This window comes from Salvia splendens, chromosome 16, assembly GCF_004379255.2.
Source record: "Salvia splendens isolate huo1 chromosome 16, SspV2, whole genome shotgun sequence".
Classification (NCBI taxonomy): domain Eukaryota; kingdom Viridiplantae; phylum Streptophyta; class Magnoliopsida; order Lamiales; family Lamiaceae; genus Salvia; species Salvia splendens.
The window spans coordinates 6,254,743-6,266,125 of NC_056047.1; positions in this window are offsets into that span (position 1 = coordinate 6,254,743).

Consider the following 11,383-nt stretch of genomic DNA (forward strand, 5'->3'; position numbering starts at 1 on the left):
GTAATACCCGAAAATTGTGGAATTTTATTCTTTTAATTAAGGATGAAATTTTTATGTTTTTGTGTTTAAAATATGGTGTGGAAAATATTATTTGTGTTTATTTGATTGTTGTGGATGTGGTATTTTCTACCTAGGCAAATTAAAATGGAATTAAGTAATTAAGCTATGAATAAAAACTCCTAATTAACAAATTAAATCCCTCCCTCCCCAATTCTCTCTTCTTTTTCGAAAAAAAACCTCCCCCATCACCCCATGATTCTCTCAACCGCCCCCACTCCCTCATAACCGATTTCCCTCCCCCTCTTTTCCATTCGTTCTCTCTTCTCGGTCTCTCTCTCTCTCTCTCTCTCTCTCTCTCTCTCTCTCTAGCTCTCATCTCTCTCGAAGTGTGCTCTCACGGTAAGCTCTCGCCCCTCTCTCTCTCGGTTTACCTTTCCCCATTCATCCCCCTTCTCATCATCATCTTGGCTTCTTCAAGGTGTTACGCTCGTACGTTGTAAATCGGTGTAGGGAAAGCTTCGAATTTACGTTTGAACTATCCAAGAAAGGTAACCAAACCTAACCCTTGTTTAATTCGAAAACTCATGCATATAGGACGTTTTGGATGGTTTAGATGCTGAATAGGGTTTGTGGCTTTGTGATATGGTTGAGCATGTTTTTGGTAGTAACTGGCAGTGGGTTCCGACCCCTTTTTATCTAAGCAAACGATCTCCGTTGGGTACGAATTTTGAACTGTATAAAGGTTAATGTGGCTTCTGTGTGGTGTGTAATTTTCAGCCTCTTTGGATGTCGTATGAATTTATTATGATTTTTGCAAGTAAACTGCGCAGTTTCGCGAGTTGTATGTTTTTGGGAGATGTTTTCATGTGCAATTGGCGTGATTCTGAGTGCTATGTTTTGTTTTTGTGATGAATGTGGGTGTGTTTGACCAAGAGATGGCTCGGGAAAATCAGTGTTTGGTTCGAGGGTTTTGCGTGGGTTGGCCGAGAGTTTTAGGGGCCGGCCTAGGGCAGTGTTGTGGGGGGGTTTTGAAGGGATGATCCCAGGTGTCTGGGTGTGTTTTGGGACGGAGAATGTGTGGTGTGAATGTTGTATAGGGTTTGAGAATCGGAAGTTGGAGGAAAGTGAGTGTGCACGGGACGAGCCAGGCGGCCGAGGTGCCGAGCCAGCGGCCGAGGTGCCGAGCAGGCGGCCGAGGTGCCGAGCAGGCGGCCGAGATGCCGAGCCAGCGGCCGAGGGGCCGAGCAGGCGGCCGAGGTGCCGAGCCAGCGGCCGAGGTGCCGAGCAGGCGGCCGAGGTGCCGAGCAGGCGGCCGAGTGCCGCGCCAGCGGCCGAGGTGCCGAGCCAGCGGCCGAGACACCGAGCCATGTCGAGACGCCGATCCTTTTATCCGCGTTTTCCGAACCTTTTCGCGCCAAGTGAGCCGTTTGCACAGTAAGGGTATGCCAGGACTTGGAGTGCTGTGTTCGTGTGTCGTGTGCGCGTTTGGGTACGTCGTTGCGTGCGGGGGTGTGTTTCGAACGTGTGACTTTGTGTGTTTTGTTTTGTAACATGTTGTTAAGTGTATGTACGTGTAACGTGCTAGATGTTGAAGTCGTCCACGTAGGAATCATGCATGGTCGTTTAAAGTCTCGTCTCTTCTGACTCTAATCATGTTACAATTTATCTTTCAAAAGGGTGATCGTTTACGAGGAAAGTGTGGTTGAAGAAGGGAATTATTTTAAAAGCTAAGCAATCGAGGTGGGCTTTTCTACCCTACTTTACGTGGGTTGTTTTTAATACGGACTCTGTTCCGGAATTGTTTATGGAGGTGAACTGTTTGTCTTGCCAAATGTTTTGATTTGAAACCTATCTGAAGTGGTTTACCACATATGTTTAATCGAATTCGGGTCTGTTGGGCTGCGAACCCTCAGGCTAGTGTACACGAGACTGGGTGCCATCTGAGAGCAAGTTTGGCCGGTCTAGATGACCTGGGGTGTGGCCACGCCCCTTGTCACCGTTTGGATCAGATAGTGTATGATTGAGGGAATAAGGGTGGCAATATCGGAAAATGACTGCGCAGTCGAATTTATGAAATATATTTTGGTGCACTTGGGTTATTTTCATTACACTCAAAACCCCAATGTTACACTGTTATGGCATGACAAACTATGATTTTGGCGTGTGTCCACTGAGTGCAAATAGTACTCAGCCCTGCATGTTGTTTTCTTAATGTGCAGGTTGAGCGGCGATGGGGAGGACGGATGTTGAGCAGTTAAAGTCAAAATGCGTTTCACTTTGTTTGGATAATGTCGTGTCGTCATACCCGGCATTATCTGTCTCTTGATCTTTTTCCGCTGCTTGTAATCCGAAACAATGTTTTCATTTAAACTCTGGTTACTTAAACTTTTGAAATGTCGCTACAGTACCTTGTTTTAAAATGAATTTCCTTTTATTAAATGTCTTTGGGTCAAATATTCTTGTTTTTCCCCTTTCTTCCCCGCTTCTTACTCCTCCCCTAGTCGCGGTCCACCGTACTTCCTATCCTTAGGAAATGCGGGCCGTGACAGAGTGGTATCAGAGCCTAGGTTTTCTCTTTCTGCTCTGGACCCAAAAAAATTCTTTTTCTGACTGGAGTAAGTTTTCAAAAGTGTCATTGGCTCAACATCCGACTCATCGCACTCAACCTGAAATGAGGTAATGAAAATTTTGAAATTTTGGAAAGTATATGGAAGTGGAGGAAATTGTGATTTTGGTGTTGAAAATGATTTTTATGTAAAGTTAAGTAAATGTTGAGACATGTGGAAGGGTACAAAGTGATGTGGAAAAGTTGGAAATTATTTGAGTTATGAACTGTTATGGTGTTATGAACTGTTGATGTATGATGAACTTATATGAAAGCATGTGGCTGATGTGTGATGATATGATGACGTGAATGTTGATGTGAGCTTTTATGTGAGTATGTGTTGGCCTTTTGAATGTTTGAACTTAGACGTGATAGAATTTCACTAGTGCTTCTTGGACCTATGATAGATAAGAGCTTTTGGCCTTTGAACACCAGCGGGTTTGGGTTAGAACAGCGATACGTGCATACACACTCTCTCTCTCTCTCTCTCTCTTCTTCGGTTATGTACTCTGTTTTTATACGCGAGGCGGTTGTTCTGTTTTTCTATAGATGGCGCGTATGTTCCGAAACCGCGCGACGGAGTGATCGCGATAGACTTAGGGCACAGAGGGTGCTCAGGGATTACAGAGTGTACCGGAAGAAGGATCACGTACCGTTGATCGAGTTCGTTGGCACACTTCGACCACCCTCTGGAGGGCAGCTCAGGAGTCGGAGAGGACAGAGCATGACGGCATTGAGAAGCTAATAGATTTGCTCCCGACAGCTGGAAGAGTGGGCTGAAAGAACGGCGAGGAGGTACACGTGGCATGAGCCCGTTACCGATGACATGGTGGGTGACATGGTTGGCTTTCGGAAGGCCGTGTATTGTGCACTGGTAGACTCTCGAGAGGAACAGCCCCCACAGGATGTGCAAGAGAGGATTGTGTATCAGGACAAGTATGTGAGCATGTACGAGGATGAGCAAGGGTTTGAAGATGACTACGGGGAAGAACCCGAGGAGGCTCCGCAAGGGAACCCCGAGGAGGCTCAGCAAGAGAACCCCGAGGAGGACGATGACGAAGACCCGGAGGAAGGGCCTATGGATGAGGATGATAGAGTCGTAGTCTAGAATTAGAATAGTTCGTTGTCTTTTCAGTTTTTGCTTTCAGTACGATCTGCTCTTGGGAACAATGTTGGCCTTCTTTCTTTTAATGAGAATTTGATTTTGATTTATATCCTATGTGTTGCATCTTATACTACATGAAGGTTCCATAAGAATTTTTGAGAAAGTGGTAATCTTGGATGAGAATTAAAGTAACACTTATGGGTATTGAATCAGAATGCCGCCAAGACGTGCACGCCAACCACGACAAGGACCCAACGTGGAGGCACCACCTCCACCACCACCACCTCCACCACCACCACCTCCACCCCCGCCTCAACAAGAAAGATTCATAGTTACGTTCTCGAGGCAGAATCCCCCAAAATTTGACGGACAAGGAGACCCATCCAAAGCGGAAGAGTGGATACGCGGCCTCGAGCGTATCTTCAGGGTCATGGAGTGCACAGATAGGGAGCGCATTGCTGGCGCTACCTTTCAACTGTCAGGTGCTGCCGATTACTGGTGGGAGACTCGGCAAAGAACTATGAATCCTGCCCGCCTGGAGGCGCTAACATGGGAGGAGTTTAAGGTGGAGATTGACAACAAGTATGTCCCAAAGACGTACAGACGGGCCAAGGTGGTAGAGTTCCACACGCTAAGCCAAGGCCGAATGACTGTGACCGAGTATGACCGAGCCCTCGCGCAGATGGCACGAAATGCGCCCGAGTTGATGGACACCGATGAGAAATGGGCGGTGAAGTTCCGGGCCGGGCTCAGAGATGAGATAAAGGCCGCGTTGGCCTGTCGAGGAGAACTCTCCTACTCGGAGATCTTGACTTGTGCACTGGACGTGGAAGATGCACTCCCTAAGCCAAGAGTTGTGGCAACAACAAACGCGACACCCCTACAAGCTCAGTCAGGCCACCAAGAGAAGAGGAGGTGGGATGGTGACCAGGCTCAGTATGGTGGTAAGAGGCCACAACACATGAGGAACCCACCCTACAATGGCGGGAGACAGAATACTTTCCAACCGAGGGCAAACTTTCCGCCGAGGAACCCTCAATGTGGAAGGTGCTTCAAGTATCACACCGGGGAGTGTCGAGACCCTAGGTGCTTCAACTGTGGTGGGAGTGGCCACTACATCCGAAATTGCCCAAACAAGCACATGGGAACGGGAACGAGACAGAACCAGCTAGGCTTCCGTCCACAACCCCAGGCTTTACCTGCACCTCCACCACAGCAACGCCGCCAAGGATTGCCATCGCAAGCAAGGGCCTACGCCTTGAAGGGGAAGCAGCCGGAAAACGGGAAAGAAACCTTTGGGCAAGGAAACTTGGCAGGTATGGGCACACTTCTAAATATGCCTATAGTTGTCTTGTTTGATACGGGTGCATCGCATTCCTTTATATCAACGTCTTGTGTGGATACTTTGGGATTACATACTGTTAAGACCGAACCCACTATGAGTGTGACCTCACCGGTAGGCGGGACTATAGATATATCCCGATCTTGTGCATGTGTGAACTTTGGAATAGGTGAACTCAGTTTAGTGGCTTTTAATTTGCAAGTAATGACGATGGGTAGCGTAGACATAATCTTGGGTATGGATTGGTTAGCGGAGAACCACGTTACCCTTCATTGTAGAGAAAGGGAAATTTCGTTTGAAACCCCCGGAAAAGAGCCGATGAAGTTTCACGGAGTCCCAATGAGCCGACGCAAGTCCATTATCTCTGCGCTGCAAGCCACTACAATGATGAGGAAGGGATGTCCAGCGTACCTTGTTTATTTGAATGGGGAGGAGAAGAAAGACAGGAAGATAGAAGATGTGGCGATAGTGAGTGAATATCCCGATGTCTTCCCCGATGCATTGCCGGGACCCCCACCCGACAGGCAGGTAGAATTCACGATCGATCTGGAGCCCGGATCGGCACCAATATCCAAGGCACCTTATAGAATGGCGCCAAAAGAGTTGGAGGAGCTTAAGGTGCAACTGCAAGAGCTACTGGAATTGGGATTCATTAGACCTAGCGTGTCACCATGGGGAGCACCAGTGTTGTTTGTAAAGAAGAAGGATGGAACGATGAGGATGTGCATCGACTATCGGGAGCTAAACAAACTAACGCTAAAGAACAAGTATCCACTACCAAGGATAGACGACTTGTTTGACCAACTTCGAGGGGCAGGAGTCTTCTCTAAGATGGATTTGAGATCTGGGTACCATCAGTTGAGGGTTCGGCGAGAAGATGTACCCAAGACGGCGTTCCGAACAAGATATGGTCATTATGAGTTCGTTGTAATGCCTTTTGGACTGACGAACGCCCCGGCAGTGTTCATGGACCTTATGAACCGCGTGTTCCATCCATTTCTGGATCGGTTTGTCCTGGTTTTCATCGATGACGTGCTCGTTTACTCAAAGAACGAGGAGGAGCACAAAGAGCACTTGAGAACCGTCCTAGCAACTCTAAGGGACGAGAAACTATATGCCAAGTTCAGTAAATGCGAGTTTTGGCTCAAGGAAGTGAATTTTCTGGGACATGTAGTAACCTCAGATGGAATCCGTGTGGACCCGGCCAAGGTGGAAGCGGTGCAGGAGTGGAAGTCACCTTCTACACAAAACGAAATCCGAAGCTTTTTAGGACTGGCGGGCTATTATCGAAGATTCATCGAGGGATTCTCGAAGATAGCAAGGCCAATGACGCAACAACTGAAAAAGGGAGTCAAGATGATTTGGACGCCAGAATGTGAGGCGAGCTTTCAGTTGTTGAAGGAGAAATTGACCACCGCACCAATCCTAGCTGTGCCGGAGCCAGAGACTGACTATGCGGTATATACGGATGCGTCGAAGGTGGGACTGGGATGTGTGCTTATGCAGAAGGGGAAAGTGATTGCATATGCATCGAGACAATTGAAGCCCCATGAACTGAATTATCCGACGCATGACTTGGAACTGGCAGCTGTGGTGCATGCTTTGAAGATCTGGAGACACCATCTCTATGGAGTCCGTTGTGAGATATACACGGACCATAAGAGTCTAAAGTACTTCTTTGAGCAAAAGGAGCTGAATATGCGCCAACGTAGGTGGCTCGAGTTGGTGAAGGACTACGATTGTGGTATAAATTACCATCCGGGAAAAGCAAACGTAGTGGCCGATGCTCTTAGTAGGAAGTCTCAATCTCAGCTGGCCACCTTTCTTACTATCGAGGAGAGTATAATCCAAGAGTTCAGTAAGATGCGCTTGGAAGTGGTGAGAATGCCCGAGACTGTGGAAGGGATAGTAGCCACGTTGGTGATGGAACCCGACTTAAGAGCCAGAATTGTGGAAGCTCAACGGCGAGATACGCTACTAGAAAGGATTCGCTCAGAAGTGAGGACGGGTGAACCCGGAAGTTTCCGTGAGGCAGCGGGATAACGGTCTCACCTACAAGGGAAGGTTGTATGTGCCCAAGGATGAAGGCTTGAGGATGGAAATCATGAGAGAAGCACATGAAACCCCATACGCTGCTCATCCAGGGAGCACCAAAATGTATCAAGACTTGAAAAGACAGTTTTGGTGGAACGGTATGAAAAAGCATGTTGCAGCTTTTGTGGAGAGATGCCTAGCGTGTCAACAAGTAAAGGCGCTACACCAATGGCCCTATGGGAAATTGCAACCCCTCGAGATTCCGGAATGGAAGTGGGAACATATTGCAATGGACTTTGTGATAGGACTGCCAAAATCCCAGCGAGGGAACACGGTGATTTGGGTGATTATAGATCGTCTCACCAAATCTGCCCACTTTGTACCGGTTCGCGCTACTTATGGATCCGACCAGTTGGCTAAGGTATATGTACGGGAGATTATACGCTTGCATGGAGTTCCAGCGACAATCACATCTGATCGTGATGCTAAATTCACTTCTAGATTTTGGACAAGCCTGCAACGCGAGTTGGGGACTAAGTTGAATTTCAGTACAGCTTTCCACCCTCAAACCGACGGGCAGTCGGAGAGAACGATACAAGCCTTGGAGGACATGCTACGAGCCGTGGTGCTTGATCGAGGCTGGGGTTGGGAAGAAGTGTTGCCATTGGTTGAATTCGCGTACAACAATAGTTACCAGGCGACTATCAAGATGGCCCCATATGAGGCCTTGTATGGAAAGAAGTGTAGATCGCCACTTTATTGGGATGAAGTGGGTGAGAGAAGAATTCTCGGACCAGACTCTGTAGAAGAGATGATAGAGATTGTCCGACAAATCCGTGGGAGGATCAAGGAGGCACAAGATCGACAGAAATCTTATGCGGATGTTCGAAGGACCGAGTTACAGTTCGAGGTCGGGGAAAAGGTCTTTCTGAAAGTTTCCCCTTCTAAGGGAATAACTCGTTTTGGAGTGAAGGGAAAGCTGAGACCCCGATTTATTGGTCCATACGAGATTTTGGATAGAGTCGGCGTGGTAGCATACAGGTTGGCTCTACCACCAAGCTTTGGAAATGTGCACAACGTCTTCCATGTGTCACAATTGAGGAAGTACGTGTTTGACCCCACACACATAGTTCACCAAGAAGAGATGATGGTCCTAAATCCCGATCTAAGCTATGAGGAGAAGCCCGAGGCCATTTTGGATCGAAGAGTGCAAGAATTGAGGAATAAGTCAATTGCTCGGTGAAAGTACGGTGGAGGAATCATGGAACCGAAGAGGCAACATGGGAATCAGAAGATAAGATGAGAGAGAAGTTTCCAGAGCTGTTTGAGTAATCTAACAAATTTCGAGACGAAATTTTATTAAGGTGGGAGGAATGTAATACCCGAAAATTTGTGGAATTTTATTCTTTTAATTAAGGATGAAATTTTTATGTTTTTGTGTTTAAAATATGGTGTGGAAAATATTATTTGTGTTTATTTGATTGTTGTGGATGTGGTATTTTCTACCTAGGCAAATTAAAATGGAATTAAGTAATTAAGCTATGAATAAAAACTCCTAATTAACAAATTAAATCCCTCCCTCCCCAATTCTCTCTTCTTTTTCGAAAAAAAAACCTCCCCCATCACCCCATGATTCTCTCAACCGCCCCCCACTCCCTCATAACCGATTTCCCTCCCCCTCTTTTCCATTCGTTCTCTCTTCTCGGTCTCTCTCTCTCTCTCTCTCTCTCGCTCTCTAGCTCTCATCTCTCTCGAAGTGTGCTCTCACGGTAAGCTCTCGCCCCTCTCTCTCTCGGTTTACCTTTCCCCATTCATCCCCTTCTCATCATCATCTTGGCTTCTTCAAGGTGTTACGCTCGTACGTTGTAAATCGGTGTAGGGAAAGCTTCGAATTTACGTTTGAACTATCCAAGAAAGGTAACCAAACCCTAACCCTTGTTTAATTCGAAAACTCATGCATATAGGACGTTTGGATGGTTTAGATGCTGAATAGGGTTTGTGGCTTTGTGATATGGTTGAGCATGTTTTTGGTAGTAACTGGCAGTGGGTTCCGACCCCTTTTTATCTAAGCAAACGATCTCCGTTGGGTACGAATTTTGAACTGTATAAAGGTTAATGTGGCTTCTATGTGGTGTGTAATTTTCAGCCTCTTTGGATGTCGTATGAATTTATTATGATTTTTGCAAGTAAACTGCGCAGTTTCGCGAGTTGTATGTTTTTGGGAGATGTTTTCATGTTCAATTGGCGTGATTCTGAGTGCTATGTTTTTGTGATGAATGTGGGTGTGTTTGACCAAGAGATGGCTCGGGAAAATCAGTGTTTGGTTCGAGGGTTTTGCGTGGGTTGGCCGAGAGTTTTTAGGGGGCCGGCCTAGGGCAGTGTTGTGGGGGGGTTTTGAAGGGATGATCCCAGGTGTCTGGGTGTGTTTTGGGACGGAGAATGTGTGGTGTGAATGTTGTATAGAGTTTGAGAATCGGAAGTTGGAGGAAAGTGAGTGTGCACGGGACGAGCCAGGCGGCCGAGGTGCCGAGCCAGCGGCCGAGGTGCCGAGCAGGCGGCCGAGGTGCCGAGCAGGCGGCCGAGGTGCCGAGCAGGCGGCCGAGATGCCGAGCCAGCGGCCGAGGGGCCGAGCAGGCGGCCGAGATGCCGAGCCAGCGGCCGAGGTGCCGAGCAGGCGGCCGAGGTGCCGAGCAGGCGGCCGAGGTGCCGAGCCAGCGGCCGAGGTGCCGAACAGGTGGCCGAGGTGCCGAGCCAGCGGCCGAGACACCGAGCCATGTCGAGACGCCGATCCTTTTTCCGAGTTTTTTCCGAACCTTTTCCGAGCCAAGTGAGCCGTTTGCACAGTAAGGGTATGCCAGGACTTGGAGTGCTGTGTTCGTGTGTCGTGTGCGCGTTTTGGGTACGTCGTTTGCGTGCGGGGTGTGTTTCGAACGTGTGACTTTGTGTGTTTGTTTTGTAACATGTTGTTAAGTGTATGTACGTGTAACGTGCTAGATGTTGAAGTCGTCCACGTAGGAATCATGCATGGTCGTTTAAAGTCTCGTCTCTTCTGACTCTAATCATGTTACAATTTATCTTTCAAAAGGGTGATCGTTTACGAGGAAAGTGTGGTTGAAGAAGGGAATTATTTTAAAAGCTAAGCAATCGAGGTGGGCTTTTCTACCCTACTTTTACGTGGGTTGTTTTTAATACGGACTCTGTTCCGGAATTGTTTATGGAGGTGAACTGTTTGTCTTGCCAAATGTTTTGATTTGAAACCTATCTGAAGTGGTTTACCACATATGTTTAATCGAATTCGGGTCTGTTGGGCTGCGAACCCTCAGGCTAGTGTACACGAGACTGGGTGCCATCTGAGAGCAAGTTGGCCGGTCTAGATGACCTGGGGTGTGGCCACGCCCCTTGTCACCGTTTGGATCAGATAGTGTATGATTGAGGGAATAAGGGTGGCAATATCGGAAAATGACTGCGCAGTCGAATTTATGAAATATATTTTGGTGTACTTGGGTTATTTTCATTACACTCAAAACCCCAATGTTACACTGTTATGGCATGACAAACTATGTTTTTGGCGTGTGTCCACTGAGTGCAAATAGTACTCAGCCCTGCATGTTGTTTTCTTAATGTGCAGGTTGAGCGGCGATGGGGAGGACGGATGTTGAGCAGTTAAAGTCAAAAATGCGTTTCACTTTGTTTTGGATAATGTCGTGTCGTCATACCCGGCATTATCTGTCCCTTGATCTTTTTCCGCTGCTTGTAATCCGAAACAATGTTTTCATTTAAACTCTGGTTACTTAAACTTTTGAAATGTCGCTACAGTACCTTGTTTTAAAATGAATTTCCTTTTATTAAATGTCTTTGGGTCAAATATTCTTGTTTTTCCCCTTTCTTCCCCGCTTCTTTACTCCTCCCCTAGTCGCGGTCCACCGTACTTCCTATCCTTAGGAAATGCGGGCGTGACAGCCTTATGGCACCACGAGCTATCTCTCCTCGTGTCCGGCCTTATGGCACCACGAGCTATCTCTCCTCGTGTCCATATCTGAGGACAACTATGTAGGGTTACACAAGGTCATTTGAGCTATACATATTATTTTGTATAAGAACATAGTATTACATGATACTTATGTTTTGTAGAAGAACATAGTACTACGTGATATGTTTTGTAAAAGCTCTGCATTCAAATTCTTGGCGATTACTTAGTAGGAGCTACATGATATGTTTTGTATAAGAACATTGATACAACAACGTGTATTTGGGATAGTATATCACAAATACTGTTCCAGTCTTGAATCTGAAGTAA